At 39.4% G+C, this 21,570-nt stretch overlaps 1 long non-coding RNA gene across 1 annotated transcript; it reads left to right on the plus strand.

Moving 5' to 3' along the window:
- The first annotated feature begins 284 nt into the window (after positions 1–284).
- LOC141789382 (uncharacterized) lies at positions 285–12,362 on the plus strand. The gene is made up of 3 exons (XR_012598203.1): positions 285–340; positions 485–637; positions 11,642–12,362. It is a non-coding gene; the product is annotated as an uncharacterized LOC141789382 (long non-coding RNA).
- Positions 12,363–21,570: the final 9,208 nt, after the last annotated feature.

Below are 21,570 nucleotides of genomic sequence, written 5' to 3' on the forward strand. Positions count from 1 at the left end.
ATTATTATTATTAATATTATTTATTTTATCTATTTATTTATTTATTTTTACATTCAAGTAGTTTAGATATTCTGGTCCAAACTCCTTACCAGTAGGTGGCGGAAATGCACAAAATCGATGTTTGCCAACCGCCAATAAACCCAAAGAAGAAGAAGAAGAAGCAGAAGAAGCTACCTCTCTGGAGAAAGCAGCAACACACCTGTGCTGAATTGCCAATCAGCACAGGTGAAATCAATGACTGCTTGGCGGCTCCCTACAAAAGGAGAACAGAGCTCAGTGCTCTGTTTGCTCTCCTGTCTGTGGACCCTGTTGTCTGTTTGCTGTGTACAGTGCGTCTCATGTAAGTTTGAGTTTGATCTGAAGATGGTTTGTTTGATTAATTAACCTTTGGATTAAACCAGGTGTATGTCTAGTTAATTAACTGAGAAATATCTGGAGAAACTATAGAGTGTTAATACTTTTACTTCTTTTATGTATACTCCAGAGCCACCACTGCAGCAGCACTTCATGACAAACAGGGTTGGAAAAGTGGTCGACCAAGCTGGAAATTGTTCTCAAAGTATGCTGGGAGATGTAGTCGTGTGGTGAAAGCAGTTTTATCACCTTGGATAACGTTTCTGCTCAAAAAACAGCAAAGGTAAGACAAATTTTCTGCTTGTGTGTTTCAAAAGTGAGTGGCTTGATTTGTCTTATTTGGCTGCTGGATCAATGAATCTTAGAGAGAGATAAAACGATGATTTTGGAATCTGTGGAGTCCTTTCTTTCAGAGAGATGTATTGTGTCTGTGTTTGGACGAGAAGGCTGCCTTGCTGGTTGTGTGTCTTATTATTTATGCTGATGCTGTGTTTTTGCTTCCTGCTGTTTCAATTGCTTGGTGTTGTAATTGTGTTTGGTGGTCACAAAAACGGTTTATATGAGCTTTGAGTTGATTTCTGCGGGTATGCCACAGGTGTTGTATTAATGTGTGGCTGTCCCCGGTACTTGGTGCGTTAGGGAAGAACGAGTTAAGCAAACAGACATACTGACACACTGTACAGTGCTTTCCCCACTGAATCTTTATCAAAAGAATCTGTCTTGGCAAATTCACTGCATTCAATGTGAAAGCTTATCGAAGTCCAGTTTTAGATACCACATCACCCTGAGGTTGTTCTTGTTACTTTCGCCGAGGAGGTTTTGTTTTTGGACAAGTTTGTCTGTTTGTCTGTAAACAACACTACTCAAAAAGTTACAAATGGATCTTGATGAAATTTTCAAGAAAATATTTAAAATGGGATAAGGAAGAAGTGATTCAATTTTGGAGGCGACCTGGATCACCATCTGGATCCAGGATTTTTTTAAGGATTGTTTTTCATTGTGAGATAGGGCCTTTTTCACCATATGCATGTATAGCTCCATAAATGGTCAGATTGCTTTGCAAAAGAATACAAGACAAGGTCACCATAATTTCTGACAGATGTAAATGTATGATCCAGATTCTGGAAATATTCTGGATACTAACATATGGAATATGAATTATGTCAGGTAACAAATTATTGTACAAACCTCCAACTAACACCAAATTGTAGCAGACAGTCTGCTGAAAGGGAGTATAACATTAGAGTAGGACTAAAGTGTTGTGTGAACATCACAATATACTTTATTGTGCTATATTTGTTATTTCACCATCCTGCAAATATCACATATATTCTTATAATAATAATGATAATAATAAAACTACTCCCAAGTTTACCTTTCAGGCAATTTTGACTTTGTGTGAATTGACTTTCTTCTTGGTTTAAATTAAAAGTTTGATTTCCATAAAAAAACATCCTCTTAAGAAAGCCATGCTACACAAGTAATACAAGTTGGTGACCCAGTGACTGATGGCACAATCAAAGTAGCCTTGTTTTGATATTCAATAGCCTATCATTCCCCAGAGAGAGACACAGCACATAAAGAGAGCTTAACCTGGACTGTGACTGGATTAGCCTACTGGTTTCTGTGAGGAGTGACAGGCTGATGGGAAAATGAATTTTCAAAGCATTGTTAGAGTAGCCAAATTTTGCTGATGTCACCCAAGTGTAGAGCAGACACACACAGACACACAAGGATCACCTGCCTGGAGACAGGGTGGATTATGAGGAATTAGGGGGCACTGTGTGACTTGGCACTGGAACTGGGGTCCTGTTGTTGTCGGCACAGGGTCTGAAATTGTGCCAAAACACACTGACACAATCTTACTCTGGAGAGTGCGCAGATGACTGAGGACACACTACTGTAGACACATGCAAAAGAGGCTTGTGCTGACACATGCAAACTGTACACTGTATGAAACACTTCTCTGAATACTGGCATGTATAAATAGTTCAACATGTTAAACATCAGAACACACTCCATATTACACACCCACTCACACACACATACACACACTAGCTCCCGGCAGTGTACGTGTGTCCTCGATCCCACGGTAGCAACTGTAACAATGACAGGGCTTAGCAGTGCAACAGTAGCCCTGCTGCAGATTGACATACGAGACTGCTGTTCACACAGTGCAACCATTCACGGCCTCAGGCCTTGATAACTCACTTTTAGCCAACACTAACCTGCAGCTGTGCAGTGTTATAATTAACAGTGAGGCCTTTACATGTCATGTCAACCTTTGTTTGGGCTTTTAGTGACAAGCATGTCCACCAAATGTAAACTGTAATATGCCACAGAGGATGAAGCGAATGCCTTGTATGAGCCACTTTTATGGTGTTTTGACGGTGGTATAGTGGCCATGACTAAAGCTCCTGCGAGTAGTTTAACTTATAATGAAAAGATTCAAATTCACATGTATGCATTATAATGACCCACAAACTCAAATAAGACCATAAGAAAAAAAAGGCGAAGAAAAACTGGTATAATACTTTTCACACAGCAAATCCCCATAAGTAATGAATTTCATTTTCAAGAGACAAGAAGGTGGGTTTTATTTCCATCTGATAGCCACTAGATAAGAGGTACAGGTTTTTTCCACAAGGGGTCCCGAAATTGACATGAATCAAAAGTCCCATACAGGGGCTTCAATGTCCATGATCTTTAACTTTTCACATTAAATAAGTATGATTTCCAGTTAATGAATAATTGAGATTTTTCAGTGTTCATATGGTTCCTCTGATACCTCCTAGGTAGCTTTGCATGATTTGTCGTTAAAAAAAAATCCTATTTCTCTCACACTTGTTTAGGAAACCCTTGTTTAAGCCTTTGCCTGTCTTAAAAACATCATTTTAGCTGCTTTCTCCACAACCACTTCCCTCGGATTGGCCAGCTGTTTGGAGGCCTGTTAAGGGCAGAGTTATGGGTAGACCTTGGTGTTTGAGGCCTACACCTCCAACCTGCCGTAAACCAGTTAAGAGATCTTTTAATGACCTGATAATTTCAGCAAATCTTCCAAGGATCTTGGGAAAATCTCATGCTATTTCTAGAACAGACCATTTTAAATAGTTTACTGCCTTAGGAAACTGGCACACTTCCACATTGACTAAACCATTTTAACTTTGCCTTATCGTTCTTTCATTGAGTCTGTCTTATCTTTTTGCCTGGTGGCATAATTTGGTCAGACCACAGTGGCAGAGATAAATTCATTGAATCAAATAGTCAGATGGTCCAGTTGTCTGATAGGTGAACCTCAGTCTTTTCTCACCTTCCTACTAGACAGAGGATGGCTTTGACAATCCTTAACAATGATTCCCAACCTCTACGGGGTGAATTCCAGCTTCTTTCCTCTGGATGGAGGTTTTTAGTCCCAAGGTGCAGGACATAGCGTTATAAAAACAGCTTTGTTCCTGTCGCCATCACTGAGCTCAATAGGATACAGTGACATAGCACTTTATTTAATGATCTCATTTTTATCCCATTCATTTGCTCCATCTTTTATAATTACTTTTATTACTTTTGTGTTTTTTTAGTTATCTTCTCGAGGTTTTTATTGTGTTTTATTGTGTGTTGTTTTATTTATCTGATTTATTTCACAATGTATTTATTTTACTGATCCATGCTGCTATATATACATGGTGAAACACTGAGCACTTTATATGTCTTGTCACTCTGACCAAGGTTTGATACATTGTTTGTGTGTTGAAATGTGATCACTCTGTCGGCAAGACAAATCTACTCTAGGGTATAAATAAAGTTGAAGTTGAGTTGAAGATTCAGAGATTTTTGCAAAATGTAAAAATGTTGCAGGCCGAAAATGTGTACATGTTCAGCATGGACATCCAGAATTGATACTTTATATTTATCTTTAAAATATGGCAAAGCATGATTTTTGGCTTTTCAAATGCCATCGTCTTTATCAGGCAGGTTCACTTAGCCTTGTTGTGATGGAGACAGCTTAAGTGTCACAGAAACTTGGACAAACTTGTTCTAAAAAGAACAAGACATGTCTTCAAAAACTCTTGAAAATAACAAATGTGGAACTTTTGGTAAATTCTGCCCATTTTTCAGATCAAAAGAAAGTTCTAAAAGAAACACGTCTGTGAGTAGAAATTAACTTATTGATGGGTATTTTTGGTCTTTCATGTTCATCATAATTAAGCTACACAGAAAGTGTGACAATACTAAAACTTCTTTGTGAATGACCTTATTCACTCCATTGTTTAACAAGTTGTTGTAAGATTCCAGCAATTTTAAATGAGGTAGCCATACTTTACCTTTTGACCTGAAAATGAACCTCTCTGTGCACATAAGCCGTACAACACGCATGGCATACACAATAGGGAGTTAAACACAGGGGAAGTGAAAAGCTTTGCAATCCATGAAACACACTGCTAGACATATACACAATACTTGTGCGCCTGTTACCCTGTTGATATATGTATCATACCTACACATACAAATACACAGTGGTGTAAAAGACATACTGATACATCAGATTGTATTCAAATCAAATAGATACACACTGTCTTGGTTAGCTGGTATATGCACACACACACACACACACACACACACACACACACACACACACACACACACACACACACACACACACACCAGTTACAGTACAGCACATTATTCATATCTCTCACAACCCCTGCCAGTTGTCAGTCACTGCCTTTGAGCGCAGGGCCTTAGGGACCAGATTAAATCCTTCTGGAGACAGGATGACGGGTACAGAGGCTTTTGCCGAACACACACACACACACACGCACACACACACGCACACGCACACACACACACACACACACACACACACACACACACACACAGAAAGATACAAAATGAATGAGTACATCTCCTACGCTGACTATCTCTACATGATGAAACTCTTCGCTCTAAGACCTCATGACAGATTTCCAAGATGACACAACTTTCCTCTCATAAAACATAATGAATTACCTGTCATTCTATTACCTCAGCTCATAATGAAGAACATTATGTGTCTGTCTAAACATGTTCAAACAGCCACAAAATAAAGCCTGATTTAAAGTGAATATCAAAAATCTAACAAAGTAGACAACTTTTATTCTTGTGTTCCTGAAACCAGACCGAAAATTAAAAGGCCACCAGTAAATATTTAGTTCAGAGTGGCTGCAAATGATAGGAGACAAAATAATGTTGTGTCGTAAACATTTCATTGCCTTGGCCTGGGGGGGGAAATTGAACCAAATAGCTGATTTGGTCTTTAACTGTGTAATACAACAAATCAAAAGTTAGTGGCTCTGTGTTGTTTGTTACCATGCTTGATGGGCCCCTTCGACTCTCCATCTAATGATATATGGACACTACGTGGAGTGGTTTCCGCATCTGTCTTCCAATCCTCTAAATAACCCCATACCTACATGCAATGAAAGGATTTTAAAAAGCCAGTTTGACAGCATGTGATTCAAGTAACTAAATATGTGAAATCGCCAATTTGCTGTGTTGCGTTAACAAAGTGTTGGCAGCTGCAGATGAGTTATGGGCATATTTTAGAGGATACTTTCTTTCAGCCTGTCACATCACAAAGAGGCAGCAGCTCGGTAAACTCCAGTGAAAGCCAAACTCTCCAGGCTTAAGAATGAAAGTTATGCAGAGACGAAACAGATGGTGATGAGATGGTGAAGTTGTGCTCTTTTGTTGTCTTAAAATGTCCTCATCAACTGTCTTCCCAGCTTTGCTGCGAGTGGCCATAGCAGCTGTAACAACACTACAGTAACAGATTTATGAAGGGTTTATGACCCAGTTCCTGCAGTGAAATAAGGCTGCTTACTGTAGGCTAAGTGAGTCCGACGTAACTGCATGATTGTAATGTGTCTTGGAATTAACGCTACTCCCTTAATGGCATAAATTTCTGTGTGTAAATGCTGTATTTGTTGTTCCCCTTCAATGGAAACAGCTGAAGGAGCATATTGTGTAAGATGATACACATTTCATCTCCTCAAATCCAACGGTTGCAATGGGAACAAGAAACTATTTTATTGACAGATGACATAACGCGATGGCTGCCCCCATCCCTTCTCTCAGATGAAAAGTATGCTGCAGATTGATGGCAGCAACATCTGAAAAATCCTCCATTTTCTCACCCAACAGGCATTAACTCAAGTGCTCCCAGAAGAGGGAACTAGCTGTCAAAGATACTTATGTGCCAATATATTTATGGCACTTAGGCAGCATGTTCCTCCAGGGGAAAAGAAACAGTCTGAACGTTTAAACTTGCATTTTTTTCTTTAGTACATAGTGTAATAGCTGTTTCGATGCCTCATAGACCTCCAGCACTCTTGTGTCCTTGGGTTTTGAATCTGTATATGCGGCTTTCTACCATCCAGCCCCAGTATTGTCTTGCTTTTGATAAACAGGCCATGCAGGCGCAATCCAAACTCAAGGACAAAGCACATCTATCTGCCAGCTGTCAGCGACTTGTCATCTGGCTGCAGTAATTACACAAGCCAGGAGACAGTCTTTGGCGGCCGAATGAGATCTATGAGATCCGTGTGTGGTGTATTTTTGTTTGCTGAAAGCTCTCTTCTCAAGAAGTGACTGCAGGACAACACAGAAGTGGCTCAGGGACTCCAAACTTTACTTGCACTATGGTCACCGCTTGATGGTAAAGTCACAGTGGGGGTTCTAGTCTTGTCTTCGTATACATGCAGAAAAGAGAGTCAGACCTATGGCAGAGATTGTCTCACTCCGCTACATGAGGCAGCGCTGTCCTTTTCTGATAAGCCAGGTTACTTGCACATGGAACTGGTTTGAACAGATCACCGTCAAGTGTTTTTCTCCTATCCATGAATTTCCGAACGTTCAGTTCATTGAGCCTTGTTAAAAGGAAGGCTTGTTGCTCTTTTTTGCTTTAGTGTTTGTTGCGCTGGAGTGCAATGGGCCTATTTATCTTGGTCATCTTCCTCCTCTTCTGGGTGAAATCCACCGAATGCTGAGGCACTAAGAACTGTCAAGTTCTGATGAATTCAACCACAGTCCGATAGCAATTGCATCATCTATGCTTGTTGATCAATATCTGTTCAATATTCAATATTGCTAGGCGCCGCCCTGTTGGCTATGGCTGCCTTTTGCAGCAGCTCTCTCTTCTTTGTAATTTTTTTTGTCTCTTTTTTGTAATCTTTGTATTTGGAGTGGATCATTACTTTGTTTGGCTCATTTGTTGGTCATGGACACCAAACTTTTTGTCCATCCATCGTTATTGGGAATGTAATTTCTATCTCCAGTAAGATGGACGAACTAGCCATTCTAACCCAGCAACAGAGGGAATACCAGAGGGCAGAGTAGCATCATGCTATTCACAGACATGGCTAACAGAGCTAACATCAGACACCAACGCCACATTGGAAGAGCTTCACCTGCTGTGAGAAGACAGGATCTAGGAGACAGAGATGGAGCATGACTGAAGAAGCTCAGTCCTGGACCCTGTGGAGGTGGAGGCTGGCTGAACTGGACAATGATGGACAAGCTGTCATCATCTATTTCCTCATGGACCTTTTTGCACTTTCTATGCACTTTCTTACTTTTGTTTTCTTGATTGCTGTTGTGACTTCAATTTCGTTGTACTTGTTGCAATGACAATAAAGTTCTATTCTATTCTATTCTATTCTATTCTATTCTATTCTATTCTATTCTTGGTCTGACTTAGCTGTTTACATGCATCTTTAATAGTCCGATCTCGTGCTGACTGAGCACATGGTCTGATTTCTTAAGCTGCATGTAAATGTACTAAGTGACAAAATGTACATGTGGAGATATTCCAGGAAAAAAACAGAGTCTGTCCCTTGACTATTTAGGACTAGCTGATTCTGGAATAATTTCCATGTTTAATCAACATTTGGGTGGATTTTTTTCCTTTTTCATCTTGGATTTTTTCATCCACCCAAGGCTCAACTTCTATAGGCACTGCACATTTGCAGATACTGCTTAGGATTCCTTCAAAAAGGGGGAAAAAAATGAGAAAAATAAGTGTCAAATGTTAAAGTTGGGTGAGATTTTCTCTAGAGACACTATGACTTCTTTCAAGAGGCATTTCCAGCCCTCACAAGACAACCAACTGATAAAACAGCCAATGAATGAAGACGAAAAAAAAAAAAGGATTTTGTGCATAAAACATCTCTGACCAGATAACCTATGGGAAACAATTCGCAGGAGCAATAAAAAAGACCTATAAACCAGTTGAAAGAGATCAAAGCAGTAGACATTTGACTCTGGGGCTCAGCAGGGAGGGTACATCTCCTAAAATCTTCCACCCTGGACACTCCATTTTAGATTACAGATAGTTTCTTTATCTTTATGTGTCGGCAGTAGTAAAAGATTAAAGTTGTCTGCATCAAGAGTGGGTCAAGTCTAGGTGGTCCAGCTTCACAGACCTCACACACGTCGAGGAACACCAACTCTACTCCCCAAAAGAAAATAAACTTCAGAGGAAGCCGTTTTTTCAATTGATTATCCACATTAACTTGGTCACGTCACACAACAGAATAGGTTGACACCGACTCTGAAGTAATCTTTCATGTAAATTACCAGCTCTCTAAAATCAAAACTCAAGCTTTTTAACTGAGATTAAGTCTTTTGGTTTATGTTGAGAACGAATAATGTGAGAACGGGAGCAACTTTGAAGAGTTTTTACTCTGATTGATCTAGCCCAGAATATCACTTTAGTACATGCATCTTTGCTGTATCTGCTTTCCAATGTGAAGCCACACGCAATTCATCCAACTAAAATCAGTTATTTTCTAGTCCCCAATTAAATGATTCTTGTCTTTTAGCATTTTCGTTGTCTGTCAGTTTACCAATTGTGTGCCTACAGCCAACTTTCATTTTTATAAACATGCATATGCCAACATGTCACAATACATACACATCATAACTCTGTAAAATTCTAAAATCCTTCTGTATTGTTTTAACAGTGCTGACTCACTGATCTCTCCACTCATTTTGATCCTGCAGATTCTCCTCCACACTTCCTCCTTTCTCCTCTCCTCTCCCGCTGCGGTCCTCACCTCTCTTACCCTTTTCCTCCTCCTCTTCACCATTCACTCCTGATTTCTCAGAAATTACCTTCGCCTGCCTCCCTGCCGTCCCTTCCCTCGTTCCCGCTCCTGAGATTGTTTACCAGAGACTGCTGATTGCTGACCCAGCAGCCCTTCTGTCTCCCCACCTCCTGCATTTGAGCCGTGAGAGGCCAGGGAGGGCAAACAGGGGAACTCAGACGTCTTAACCTTAATCTGATGGAGGTTTTTTTTTTACCTTAGACAGCTTTTTACTGTTATTGTGTATTTGTTGCATTGCTTATCCCACCAATTGTCCGAGCCCTCATGGTATTGTGGAAGGCTGACAGGTCAAACTCATAAGCCCTGTCTGAATTGCAAATAGGTATCTGTGATCAGCAGAGTGTAATGAATTTAAAGTGGCTTATTTGGAACTTTTTCTTTGTGCTGAGCCAGCCTTCACACCGTATAAGTGGCAGGGTGTGTTGCTTAATTTACTGTTTTGATTGAGTGAAGACTTCTAACACACCAGGTTTTAACCACCCAAGTACAAACACAGATTCCATATCTGTACTTGTTGTAGGCCTATGACTTTGGTAACTGAGTTTTTCACTGTTACCTTGACATTGATGTTGTCGTTTTAATGGACACATCTTGATCTCAATATGATAAATTGCTACCATACATGTTATTTCAGATAATGATCATCTTTAGGATGAATAATAAGCACCTTGGTAATTCTGTAATTTTTCACTGTCATCAGCTATAACTTTAAAATTGTTGACTTTGACTGAAAACAAACACCTCTAAAAATTTAGACATCCTGCAGCCATAGCTATCCCCTTCTTTGACTTTAATGCCAAGTAACAAGTACCTGCATAACAAGCTGAGATGGTGAACATGGTACATGCCGACAGTACTGACACGCAACCTAATGTCACAAGTTGGGCTTCACTATTATAAAGAACATGTTAGCTAGCTTTTAGCTCAAGGATGAGACTCACTGGTCATACTCAACCACCCAAAATACAGAGCAGCTCTTCAAACTTTGTGCATAAATGTTAGTAATGTGCTTTCTGTGTGGCTAAAAATATAATCAGCCATCTACAAAGCTATATGAAAAACATTTGTATGATACGGCCTAAGAATGAGCTAGCTCAGCCTTGCATTAATAAGCTGTTGGTAATGGACTAATTGCCATGTTGTCTGGCAGTATACAGGTATACTGTGTCAGCTTGCAAGTAGGAATGTAGTTTTGGTCACTGCCTCTTGGTCTATTCAACAATTAATACGTTTTTTGACACAGTTATGTCTGCTGCCATAATTTCTGCACAGAATCTGTTTTGTAAATACACACATGTACACAAACTCTCTCTCACACACACACAGTGCAAAGCTCAAAACAAGAAAGCACAATGGCCCAAAGTGATTTCCTTTAAACAAAACAAGCCAGTTAAAAAGTGGAAGGCTATAAGGGGAGAGGGTATAGCTTGGGGCCAAGCAGAGTGCCGTAACGGCAAACTAAAGAGTAACTATAACAACAACCAAAGCCCCTAAGAGCCTTCTCATATCACACCTGAATAATTCATTAGCACAGTAGAGTGAAAATAAATATTTATATATGCTATATTGAAAGCTTTAACAATTAAATGATGTACTTGTGGTTCAAGAAAAGCCTCTCATGCATATCAAGTATTCAGGACATTTAGGAGTTCAACGTTCGGAGAGGGCTTGAGTATTAACAGTGTTTGGATTTGAAGAACAGAGCACAGATGGTCTGCCCCTCCTATGTACCATTTCAAAGTATAAGTTTGAATATGAAGCTTTCTTTGTATTTTCTACGAACAGGTGCAAAACATTCATATTGAAAAATAAACATCCCACTTTCCCCTCTTAACGTTAAGGGAATTACCTTTTTGAGGTTTTGTTGTATTCTCTGACATTCCATGCTCGTTCAAATCAACACCGCAAATCAAGACTGTCAGCTCTGTGCTAAAGGAATTAATCTTTCTAATTGAATGAACATGTTGACTTGACTACAGTCATTAAAACCCCTCAACACTATATCTCTCTTTAGGCTCTTATAGACTTTTATAGACTCCAACATCCTGCTGCTGTGTGTGCAGAAAACCTTTTGGCTGAACAGACTGAGCTGCAACTGGCAGCCTGCGCTAATGAATTCTATTAAATCATTCCCTCTCTCTTATTAGGATCACATTAGCAGAGGCCAAAATCTGGAGCAAAGTACACAGAAGAGAGGAAAAACAAACCACTCCACGCAGAAAGGATCAGCCCTTTTTCTTTCAGTTTAGTGGAACTGGAAACAGGCTGCTCTTTTATCGGCTGTCAGCTCCCAGCCCACTGCTGCAGGCAAACAGAGACATGAAAAGAAGTGTATGGAGGGGGACGTTTCTGCATTGAGGAGGTAGAGAGGCTCATCCGGACGGCCCGGGTGAAGCATGAGAAAAAGAGAGATGAGAAGAGAAGAGGGGTGGAGAGTGTGCGTGTTAAGAGTGGGGTTTTTCGAATGTCTATGCATTTTAATTGGGGGTGTTTTGTTTCCTAAGTGTGCACATGTATAGGGTGTTTCTTTAAGTATGAGAAGGTGTGTGTGAGGTAATTTTTAGTATGTGTGTGTTTACAGATGTGTGTCAGGAGGCAGATTTTGGAGGCCTGCTATCATTAATTTACACCCGAATGCTGCCAGATAAGATAATATGATATCCTGTCTCTGCAAAACATTGTCCAGATAAGATTAAAATAACACAAAAGTATGTCATTTTTTAATGTTTTTGGACACGTGTATGCTCTGTTTTGGCAACACTAGCAAGTTCTGTGTATGAACAGATTGTGATTTCAACATTTATGTACTTTCCCTTTTGATTCAGAGGAGTTAGCACATTTCTCAGGAGGTGAATAAGTGGGTGGTCAGCGCCAGAAACTTGTCAAGCTTTCACAAGCTAATTTTTTTTTGTGGCTTAGAGGAAATGCTTTGTTACTGTGTTTTTGATTCTACTTAGATACAGATTTAATAGAAAATTCTACATTAAACTCAACTTTTTCTCTTCTGTATAATTATCTTGTGCTTCCCCTCTTTCTTTCTCTCTCACCAGTTTTGATAAGATCTGTTATTTTCTCTGTGTTTGTTGTCAGCCCACACATGACACCTTCCCATATGTTTTCTCACTATAGAACAGATGCTTAAGTGGTGTCTGTGCAGGCTTTTATTGATTCATAACACTGACACTACAAACAACAAGAAACTGGTAAAAGCACTTTGGGTAAAGTGGTTGTTAGAATTATGCATGAAAAGGGTGTGAGGGTGTAAGTCAACATCAGCTTAAAAACAAACAAAAACAAAGCGTAACAGGACAAAACATCATGAATTCTTAAAGAGGGGGTATTATTTAAGCATTGTACTGTCCCTCTGGTACCAACTTGGCAGTTGACAGGATTTAAGGCTAAAAAAATCCTTGTTTTTCACACACTGGTGTTAAAAAAAGAACAAGCAGCTGTCTCTTTAAGGCTACCTTCTCCATAAACCCACCTACCTCTGATTGGACAGGCCTCAGAAGGCCTCTTTAGGGCAAGGTTATAGGCAGTCCTCATCTTTCCTGCTGTGTGATGAACCCATAAGGCGATTCCTAAGGGATGACCTCACCATTTCATCAAGTCTCAAAGTTCTTGTGATAATTTTTAAGCCTTTGCAGAGATTTGCACTACAGAGTCAAATCTGTTTTAACCAATGGGCAAAATCTGGTTTAGAAAAATGAAGCCTATACGGAAATGCAAAAAGTTGCTGTTCATCAAGATTCTGCATGAGGCTGGCTGCAGAAAGACTGGAAACCATGTACACACCAAGCCAAAAAAAAAACAAAACAAAACAAAACAAAACAAAACAAAACAAAACAAAACAAAACAAAACAAAACAAAACAAAACAAAAAAGACCTTTACAGCATTAGAAGCCTTTTTACAGCCTGGTTCAAAAAAATGGCTTGGGCCTGAAATGCAAATTTCACTATTGGCACACTGCAGGGGAGATGATTATTTTTCTAACTCTTCAGTTTCAAAGCTATTAAGATCGTTTTGTCCAATCAGAGATACAGCTCAACTTATGTGACCAATGGGTGCCCTATGACTGTCAGACAGGAAGCTCAAAGCTTGTGTCATATCCAATGTGGCTGGCAGGACCAGGCGGGCAATGTTGCGAGACTATGGCCATGTTTTATACAGTATAGTTTCAACACAGTACTGCCTGAGAGTCAAGAAATCGCAGCCAACCAGTACTGGAGTATTGGTTTTTGGCCTTGGTCCTATTGTCCAAAGATTTTCCTCTGGATTCGCTGAATTTTTTAATGATATTATGACCTGTACATAATCAAATTCCCAAATTCTTAGCAGTTTTGTGTCCCCAACACCATAGAATTAAGCTGGATGGAGTGAGATGGGCAGCAAAAAACCAGCGCATCATTGGGGGTTATCAAATAGGCTCTCCATTTAACAGTATCCAGCTAAGATTAGCCAAGGACACCTTTGGCTGACTGGACGGTAAGCCCTGGCATCCTTTAACCATTCCTTCCCATTCAGGTTCTCACCTCCCACCACATCCATTCCTGCAGGCATTTTGAAAATGCAAGGTAAAATTAAGGATTTTTTCCTGTCAAAATTTTAGATACTTTTAAACTTATATTTTATCTGCTGTGAGAAGAGAGAGGTCATATTTTTTTCTAAAATTTGTCATTTAGTATGATGGTGCAGTCCTGAATGCTCTTTTAGAAGCAGCATTCTCTTGCTTGTACGCACCCTAATCTTCCTCCCCCAGTAAATCCTCTTTTCCTACCTGCTTTTTCAAAGTGACTGCCACAGAAACCTGCAAGTGGGAGACCTCACCTCCGATTTTGTGTTGCTTAAATCCCTAAGTGCTCAAAGGCTATGAAACGCCTTTCCTCATTCTCTTTGCTCCTTGTTTCTAATAAAAGTTGGATGAGACTGAGCTCCAATTCAGTCACAAATCACTTCATTGATCCCCCTTTTTTTCCAATTTTGAGCTGATCCATCACTGCAAAAAGTGTCTTCCATCTTACTTTTATTGTGCCTTGATCCAACCTTGATATATTACTTTAAGACATATGGCAGACCAGCGTTCATTGCGCACTATAGAAGTCAGAGTGTGCTCACTCCCTTTGGTTGCAGAGATTGAGTAATCAAGCTCACAAAGCAGCCGTGAAGAATGAAACAACAAAGGCCGTCCCTGTTCAATTCAATTATCTCCCAGCCCCGTCTTGTCTCAGTGTATCCCCTAAAACGTTCCTGATATCCTCCATCTCCCCCGCTCTGCACTAAACCCACAATCTCTCTCACGTTCACAGCCTCTCTTTCATTCTCTCTTCCACACAATAGCTCTCCTCAGCCCGGGTCCTGTTTGATGTTAGACCCTGAACGCTGAAGCCTGTGCACCCTTTATGTCGCTTCCTTTATTCCTCCTTAAAAATTCATCCAATTTATTTATCTGCACCAGCCCACCAGAGGTTCACTCATCGCCCACCCGTCTGAGCTTGTCCCCTCTGTGCCCTTTTTCGTGATAACTGGAGCCGGCTCTGGTCCATCATCACCTCCCACTAGCCTCAGCACAGGCCTGTGTGATTGACACGGACTACACTGACTCCTTGCGCAGCCCTAAAACCTGCCTCTCTGGGTTTTCCAGCATTCCCTGTGTGGCAAAATCCACTTCTGGTTTTATCTTAAGCATTGGAAGTATTGTTCTCGAACAGCGGACCAGCATTTGCATATAAAGGTTAAGAAAAATAGGAAATAGTATCTCAACATTAACATCTCTCCCTTCAGAATGTCAACAAATTTACATGTGTGATGCAACTCTCAGTTATGGGAATTAAAAGAAATGAAAAAAAAGAAAACCCCTTTATACAGTCTCATCTGACATTTCTGCTTATTAACTCTACCTGATAACATCCCGCTGGATACTTCCAGGTGTCTCATCTGTGCTAAGCATTTCTCTGCTGAACAAAAGCAGTTTAATCTTGCAACAAGACTTAAAAGAAGCTAAAGTATATGGAGCAGGAAAGTTATCTCTGTGTGAAAATGCTCTTCAGTGACCTAAAGTTCCATCTGCTGTCCTTAAGTGACTCGCACTTTCTTCCTGAAGATGAAAAACGTGTGGAAAAATAAAAGAGTATGGTTTCACATTCAAAGAGTCAAAGATTCTATAAAATGCATGCACACCCTCTTTTTAAAGGGGATAAACGGGAGCAAGTGTATACATTCCCTTGATCCTTACAGCTCTGCTAGCTTGAATGCTTTTCAGATCTTAATATCCTGAAACAGACCATATTGGCTCAGCTGGCCTTGGAGAAACTGGGCTTCATAACTGAACAGCTGTAGTCTAAAAGCATCCACGCTAAGTTGACAAACTACTAACACCACCATCTATTTTACCGGAAGACGCAAGTTTCCCCTAGTGTCTCAAATCCAAACTAAAGTGAAACTGGTTTAAAGGGAACAACACTGCCATATTTACATCAATGAGTGACCTGCTTTGGAGCTGTATCTTGGTAATTCAGTAATAATAGTGCAGTTTCTTTCCACAAATGCTTCCATTATTACCCTAGACTGTGAAAAAAAAAGGATGCCCGCTTGCTCGGCTCGAAGTGAGGTCTCCACAAAAACTGCTCCCCCTGGTGACTGGCTGCAGTGTAGGTTAAAAAATACGGCTTTCCAGCCGTTCAAAATGGGCTGTGGTCAAACTTAAAAAAATTAATACACCTGGTAGAAATGTTTCTCTTGTCTGATTGTTGTAATTTGAAGATATTATTTGGCTTTCTTGTATTCAAGTCCTCTTTTTTTCTGAAAAGTTTTGTTTTTAGTAGATATACAAGGTTAAAAACAAGGTTTTACGTAAGGTTTACTGATGATTGACAGATGCCATTCTTGTGTATTTTTTTCGGGGATTGTAAAATATGTAAATAGGTAGAGCCAAGAAGTGATTAGACTCTCGAAAGAAAAAAAAAAATATATATATATATATATTTTTGTCACCCAGCTCCACTCAGATTCTCCCAGAGTCCCCCATCGTCTCCACTGCGCAGACTCTGGCCACAAACTGCTACAATGGTGGCGCCTGTGACGGGGGAATATTGGCTTTAAAACCGTACAATGATAAATGGCGGAGCCACGCTGTCCACTCTATATACAGTCTATGGAAATAACCCTTTGTCCTTTTTTCTTCAGCTTTTTTTGCATATACTAATGCATACGATTGATGATAACTACGTGCCCAATGTAAAGAAGCTGTGGTTGGTTTGACTCCCTGGCCTCATAGTCAAGTTGAGTACGATCTGTGTGTGACACAATTTGTTTTACTTTGAATATCACTGGGTCTTTTTAGGTGGTTTGTTAAACTGAAGCATCACAGCTCCAGTTTCTAGCAAGAATAGGGTTTTGTGTATCTCCTGCAACCTGCCACAGCCGGACTGCAACAGAGCAGATCCAGTGTAAGTTGACACATGGACTTGAACTTATCGGACTCAGTGCAATGAGGACGTGGATTTGAGCTGGACCGGAGATGCATCTTTTGTATTTGGGCCGTAAACCTTTTGCCTTTTACCCCAACCCTTGGTTTGATCCCCTGGGTATTTGGCTTCACTTTGAGTGATGTGTTAAGGCTGATGGCTTGGGCCTGATGCACTACAGCACAGAGATATTAATTCCTGTGATGACTTTATCTGCTGTGGGACTCCATGTGTGCTCTGTGTGTGTGTGAGTGGATGCATGTATGTGTGTGTGTCTGTCGTGTGGATGTATATCCACAGCCACTTCACTGCAGTCACTGTTGCCATCTGTCTTTCACCACAAAGTTAAAAAACACACAACTTTTCTTTATCAAAAATCCATCTCATGACGATTGTCCACCTGTGCTGGGCTTGCATCATTTGCATTCGTATGCAGCCTGAGCTCATTCCAGTAATGGCCGACCTGTCTAGATCAGCACTGACAAGCCTAATCTTTCTGTATGGCAGCAACTCCCATAAAGCATTGCTGAGCATTTATCGGCCTGGCAGAGTCAAACTGTTTTTCTTTGACGTTTCCATGATAGACTCCTAATGACAGCCCTTTTAGAAACATCTGACCTTTGATAAAAACAAGCCAGGCCAGATGTGGAAACATGCTGTAATATTAAATTTGAGATGGAGTGCAGAAGGTAAATAAAAGCGGCGGATTGGCTGACATCATTCTATCACAGTGGAAGTGAACGCCTGCAGTCAACGCTGGAGGAGAATCCCATTTTCTAAATGTCCCGACAGATTGCTGATTGAGTTGCTTGGCCATACAGGATGGCAACACTTACTCTATAAAATGTTTGAGTGCTTTTTCCTCTCCTCTTTCTGCGTCCCCTCAGCAGCATTTCATTTGCTGTCTGCTTTTCTGGAAGCACATGTCCCTTGGCTAAATGTTTCATTTAGCTTCAGATGACAGCGCCCGTGCAGCACCTCCTGTTTTCAGCATGCATCATCTTACCCGTAATGCAGAGAATATGTGGCGATGAAAACAATCTTCAATTGTTTTGTCTTAAGAGGATAGAAAACAAGGAAAGGACAGAGGAACATACACACATGTACACACCAACCCCAGCACCACCCAGTCCCACAAAGTTATCTGATGACACCAGGGATCCATAATGTTTATTATTCAAGTTGGAAAATCAGATTGCAGGGGACATCTGTTCTCCTCCTAAACATTTTTGGATAGAGAACAGTAAAAGAGGTCACAGATTTCCTCTGGAGAGGTGGTCGTCCCTTAGCAGTGATCCTCAGCATCTTCACCTACGCAGCATCATAAAAATGATCACACAGGTTGAGCTGCACCTCAGAGGAAAAGAGCTACAGAGACCCAGACTTTCTCGCTATCAGACAGCTTTAACAGATGTCCAATCAAAGCCTTTCAAACATTTTTATCAACAGTATATGGATAAGTTTATTTCCTCTGTAAAGTATGGTTTATTAGTTGTTCTGATGCTCACTGGACTGTAACGTTCGGTTAGAGTTGAAACTCATGGCTGCAGTGTCTGTTTACTCATAATTTATACAGGCGTTTTAAATGAGTGAAAAAACATGAATTATATTTCCTTCCTCAAATAACTTCTTGTTTTTACAAGTGTTTTGATTTCCGAGGGAGGGCGACCTGCACAATGGAAAATTGGACCACTCTCAGAAAGCAATTGGGCCAAAATCAATATATATTAGTTAACCTTCTGTTACATTTCTAGACTTTCCAGCTGCAGAGGAAACCATGAGCAATTTTCCTTTTTCTTGTATTTAATTTTTTTTTTTTATCAGTTTATGCAAATTTGTTTCTTCAATTCCTCAGTTGTTCTCTTGCGCTGACTTCTACTCCTCCAACACACTGGGAGAGAGTGGGGTAAGATGAGCCCAAAGAAAATGATGAATAGAAAAGAGTTTGGCTCAAACATATCACCAGTTCAGGATGTTTCCTATCAATTGATACAATACAACAACAACAACAACAACAACAACAACAACAACAACAACAACAACAACAACAACAACAAAAAGGAGAAGCTGGAAATAAAACTTGCCCAATAAAGATGTAACTGTGGCTTGGATGCATGTTTATCCAAGCCAGTGGGTTTTAAGCCATTTAAAGCAGTTCTTCAAAATTTTGAGAAAAAAAATCTTAAGAGGGGATATTGAGCTTACCCTGTTTTTGTTTTTGTTTGTTTTAGAAAACCTTTGTTTTTTCAAACTGCTGCCTCTTTAAGGCTCCTACACTCCACAAACCTACTTCCCATGGATTGGCTGGTCCTCTGGAAGCTTTTTAGGCTTATAGCTATGGGCAGATCTTGCTGTTTGAGGCTATGATCTATGTAATGAGCCAGTTAGGAGATCCTTGTGCGATGAACTTTTTATTTCAGTAAGTCTTGTGAAAACTTTGTGAAGATGTCATGCAGTTTTTAAGACAAGCCGTTTCAAGCTGTTTACGGACAGATTAAAGAATTTCTACAACATATGAATATGAAGTGGTTGGAAAATTTGCACACCTTTCATGGACATCTAACAGTTATTTTATATAAATGCCCATTCACCAAGGTTGCAGTATGTGGCAGCCTTGGTAAATGTGGCTGTTGCTCTGTCCATGCTCTTCCTCTAACTATAGCTTCATCAGCAAATCAGTGCCTAGGAAACATTCCTCATCATTTTCCTGGAGGGGAAAGGCTGGTTCCTTTTTGGAGTCACTTCAGTGCATGGTGGTTGCTCCCTTTACCGCATCGGCACCAATTTGGAAATATTTGCTGGTTTATCATATTTTTATAATGGCATACACTTGCTTTGAAATAATGTCCATCATAGATGACTCATGCAGGAAATTGGCCGTACTTCCTGAATTTATGGTCATATGTTCACAAGAAGGGGGGGGGGGGTGTATTATAGAACCCTATTCTCCTAATGCATGAATATCTGTGGTATTATATAATTATATAATATAATACTTAAATAATTTAGCTTGAGCAAGTTTTTTTTTTTATGAATATAGAGACAAAGAATAATCACATACACTCATTTATGTTCACTGAAAAGCAAGAAGTGTATTTGATGTTTGGCAGTAAAGAAATGAATTGATGTTCTGTTAAATAAATATAACTTTGGTATCTTTCTTCTGAAAAACAAGTCTTTTAAAGAAAGCATAAAAGAAATTATTAAAAAGTGATGGTATACAGTCTCCCACTGCAGTAGGTTAAGGATGTGGAGAAAATGTTGACTTCATGGCAGTCATTCTGCAACCAAAACAGAATATAATATGCAAAACCAGTGCCCTCCAAAGTTCATATAAAACAGTGATAAAAAAAAAATGTTTTGCATTTGATTTTATTCAGAGGGAAATGAATGCTGTTACTGATAACTTGTTTTGTTTTTCAAGAGTCATAGTTCAGTGTAGATCTCCCAAACCTCCTCCTCCACATGAACCCACTGTTATTAATAACCACTGGGCTGCTCTGAAGGAAAGGTTAAGTGAACACAATACTGCAGGGAGTGACAGAGAAGCATCAGATATAAGGATGAAAGTGTTTTCTTTTAACATTTAGGCAAGGGATTTTTTTTTTTTTTGTCTGGGCAAACATTCAAAAAATGACCCAAGTCAGAAACTTTAAAGCACTAACACAGTGTTTAAAACCCCATCTCCCCCATTTCCCTGCCTCCTTTCCCTGTTTCTTTGTCATTTCCATGATAAATTGTATTCATTGTCATATTACAAACAACGATTGAAAAAAGCACATTATTTCGTGTTAGTGAAACAAACACATCAGAAAATAGATATCCATCATCTCCTTTGCTACAGCTGTGTATAAAACAAGGCAATAAGCTCGGCAAAATTAAGCCAGTTTGACTCATTGACAGATATTCATTATTATTATTTTTAACCATGTTGTAACCAGACATTAAAAACTTTGGGAACTTTTAATAAAAATATTAAGAAGTCAAAAAAAAAAAAAAAAAAAAAAAAAAAAAAAATTCAGTTTCTCCTGAGTGTACAAGATTGCCTCAAGTTAGGTTGAGGCAATACTGCTCCTGGTCAAGATAGACTTCAAATCTCTACTTCAGAAACACATGGCTGATATCACACACTACATTAATGTGTTGTACTGTATATGACATCCACATATAATAATACAATATAATATAATATAATATAATATAATATAATATAATATAATATAATATAATATAATATAATATAATAGAATAGAATAGAATAGAATAGAATAGAATAGAATAGAATAGAATATATTGATCCCCTTAGGGGAATTTTTTTGTCACAGCAGCTACCAAAAAAGTGTAGTAATGCCATATTATTTAAAAAAAGAATAATGATAATACTATATAAATTGGAAATTTGAAGAAATATAGAAAAGTAGAAATATATTACAATTTATATATATATATAGGAGCGAGATATATACAAAGATTGGTTCTTGACAAGGTTATACATTGCAGTTAACTCAAACTAATAAAAACTAGAAAAGAAAACAAAAACGATGAGTAAACTAAAACTGTATCTTGTGTTCACAAAACTAACTGAAACTAACTAAAATTAAAGACAAAATGT

The sequence above is a fragment of the Halichoeres trimaculatus genome, unplaced genomic scaffold (genome assembly GCF_033239565.1).
Source record: "Halichoeres trimaculatus isolate MK-OKI-2021-1 unplaced genomic scaffold, fHalTri1.1 fHalTri1_scaffold_4, whole genome shotgun sequence".
NCBI lineage: Eukaryota > Metazoa > Chordata > Actinopteri > Labriformes > Labridae > Halichoeres > Halichoeres trimaculatus.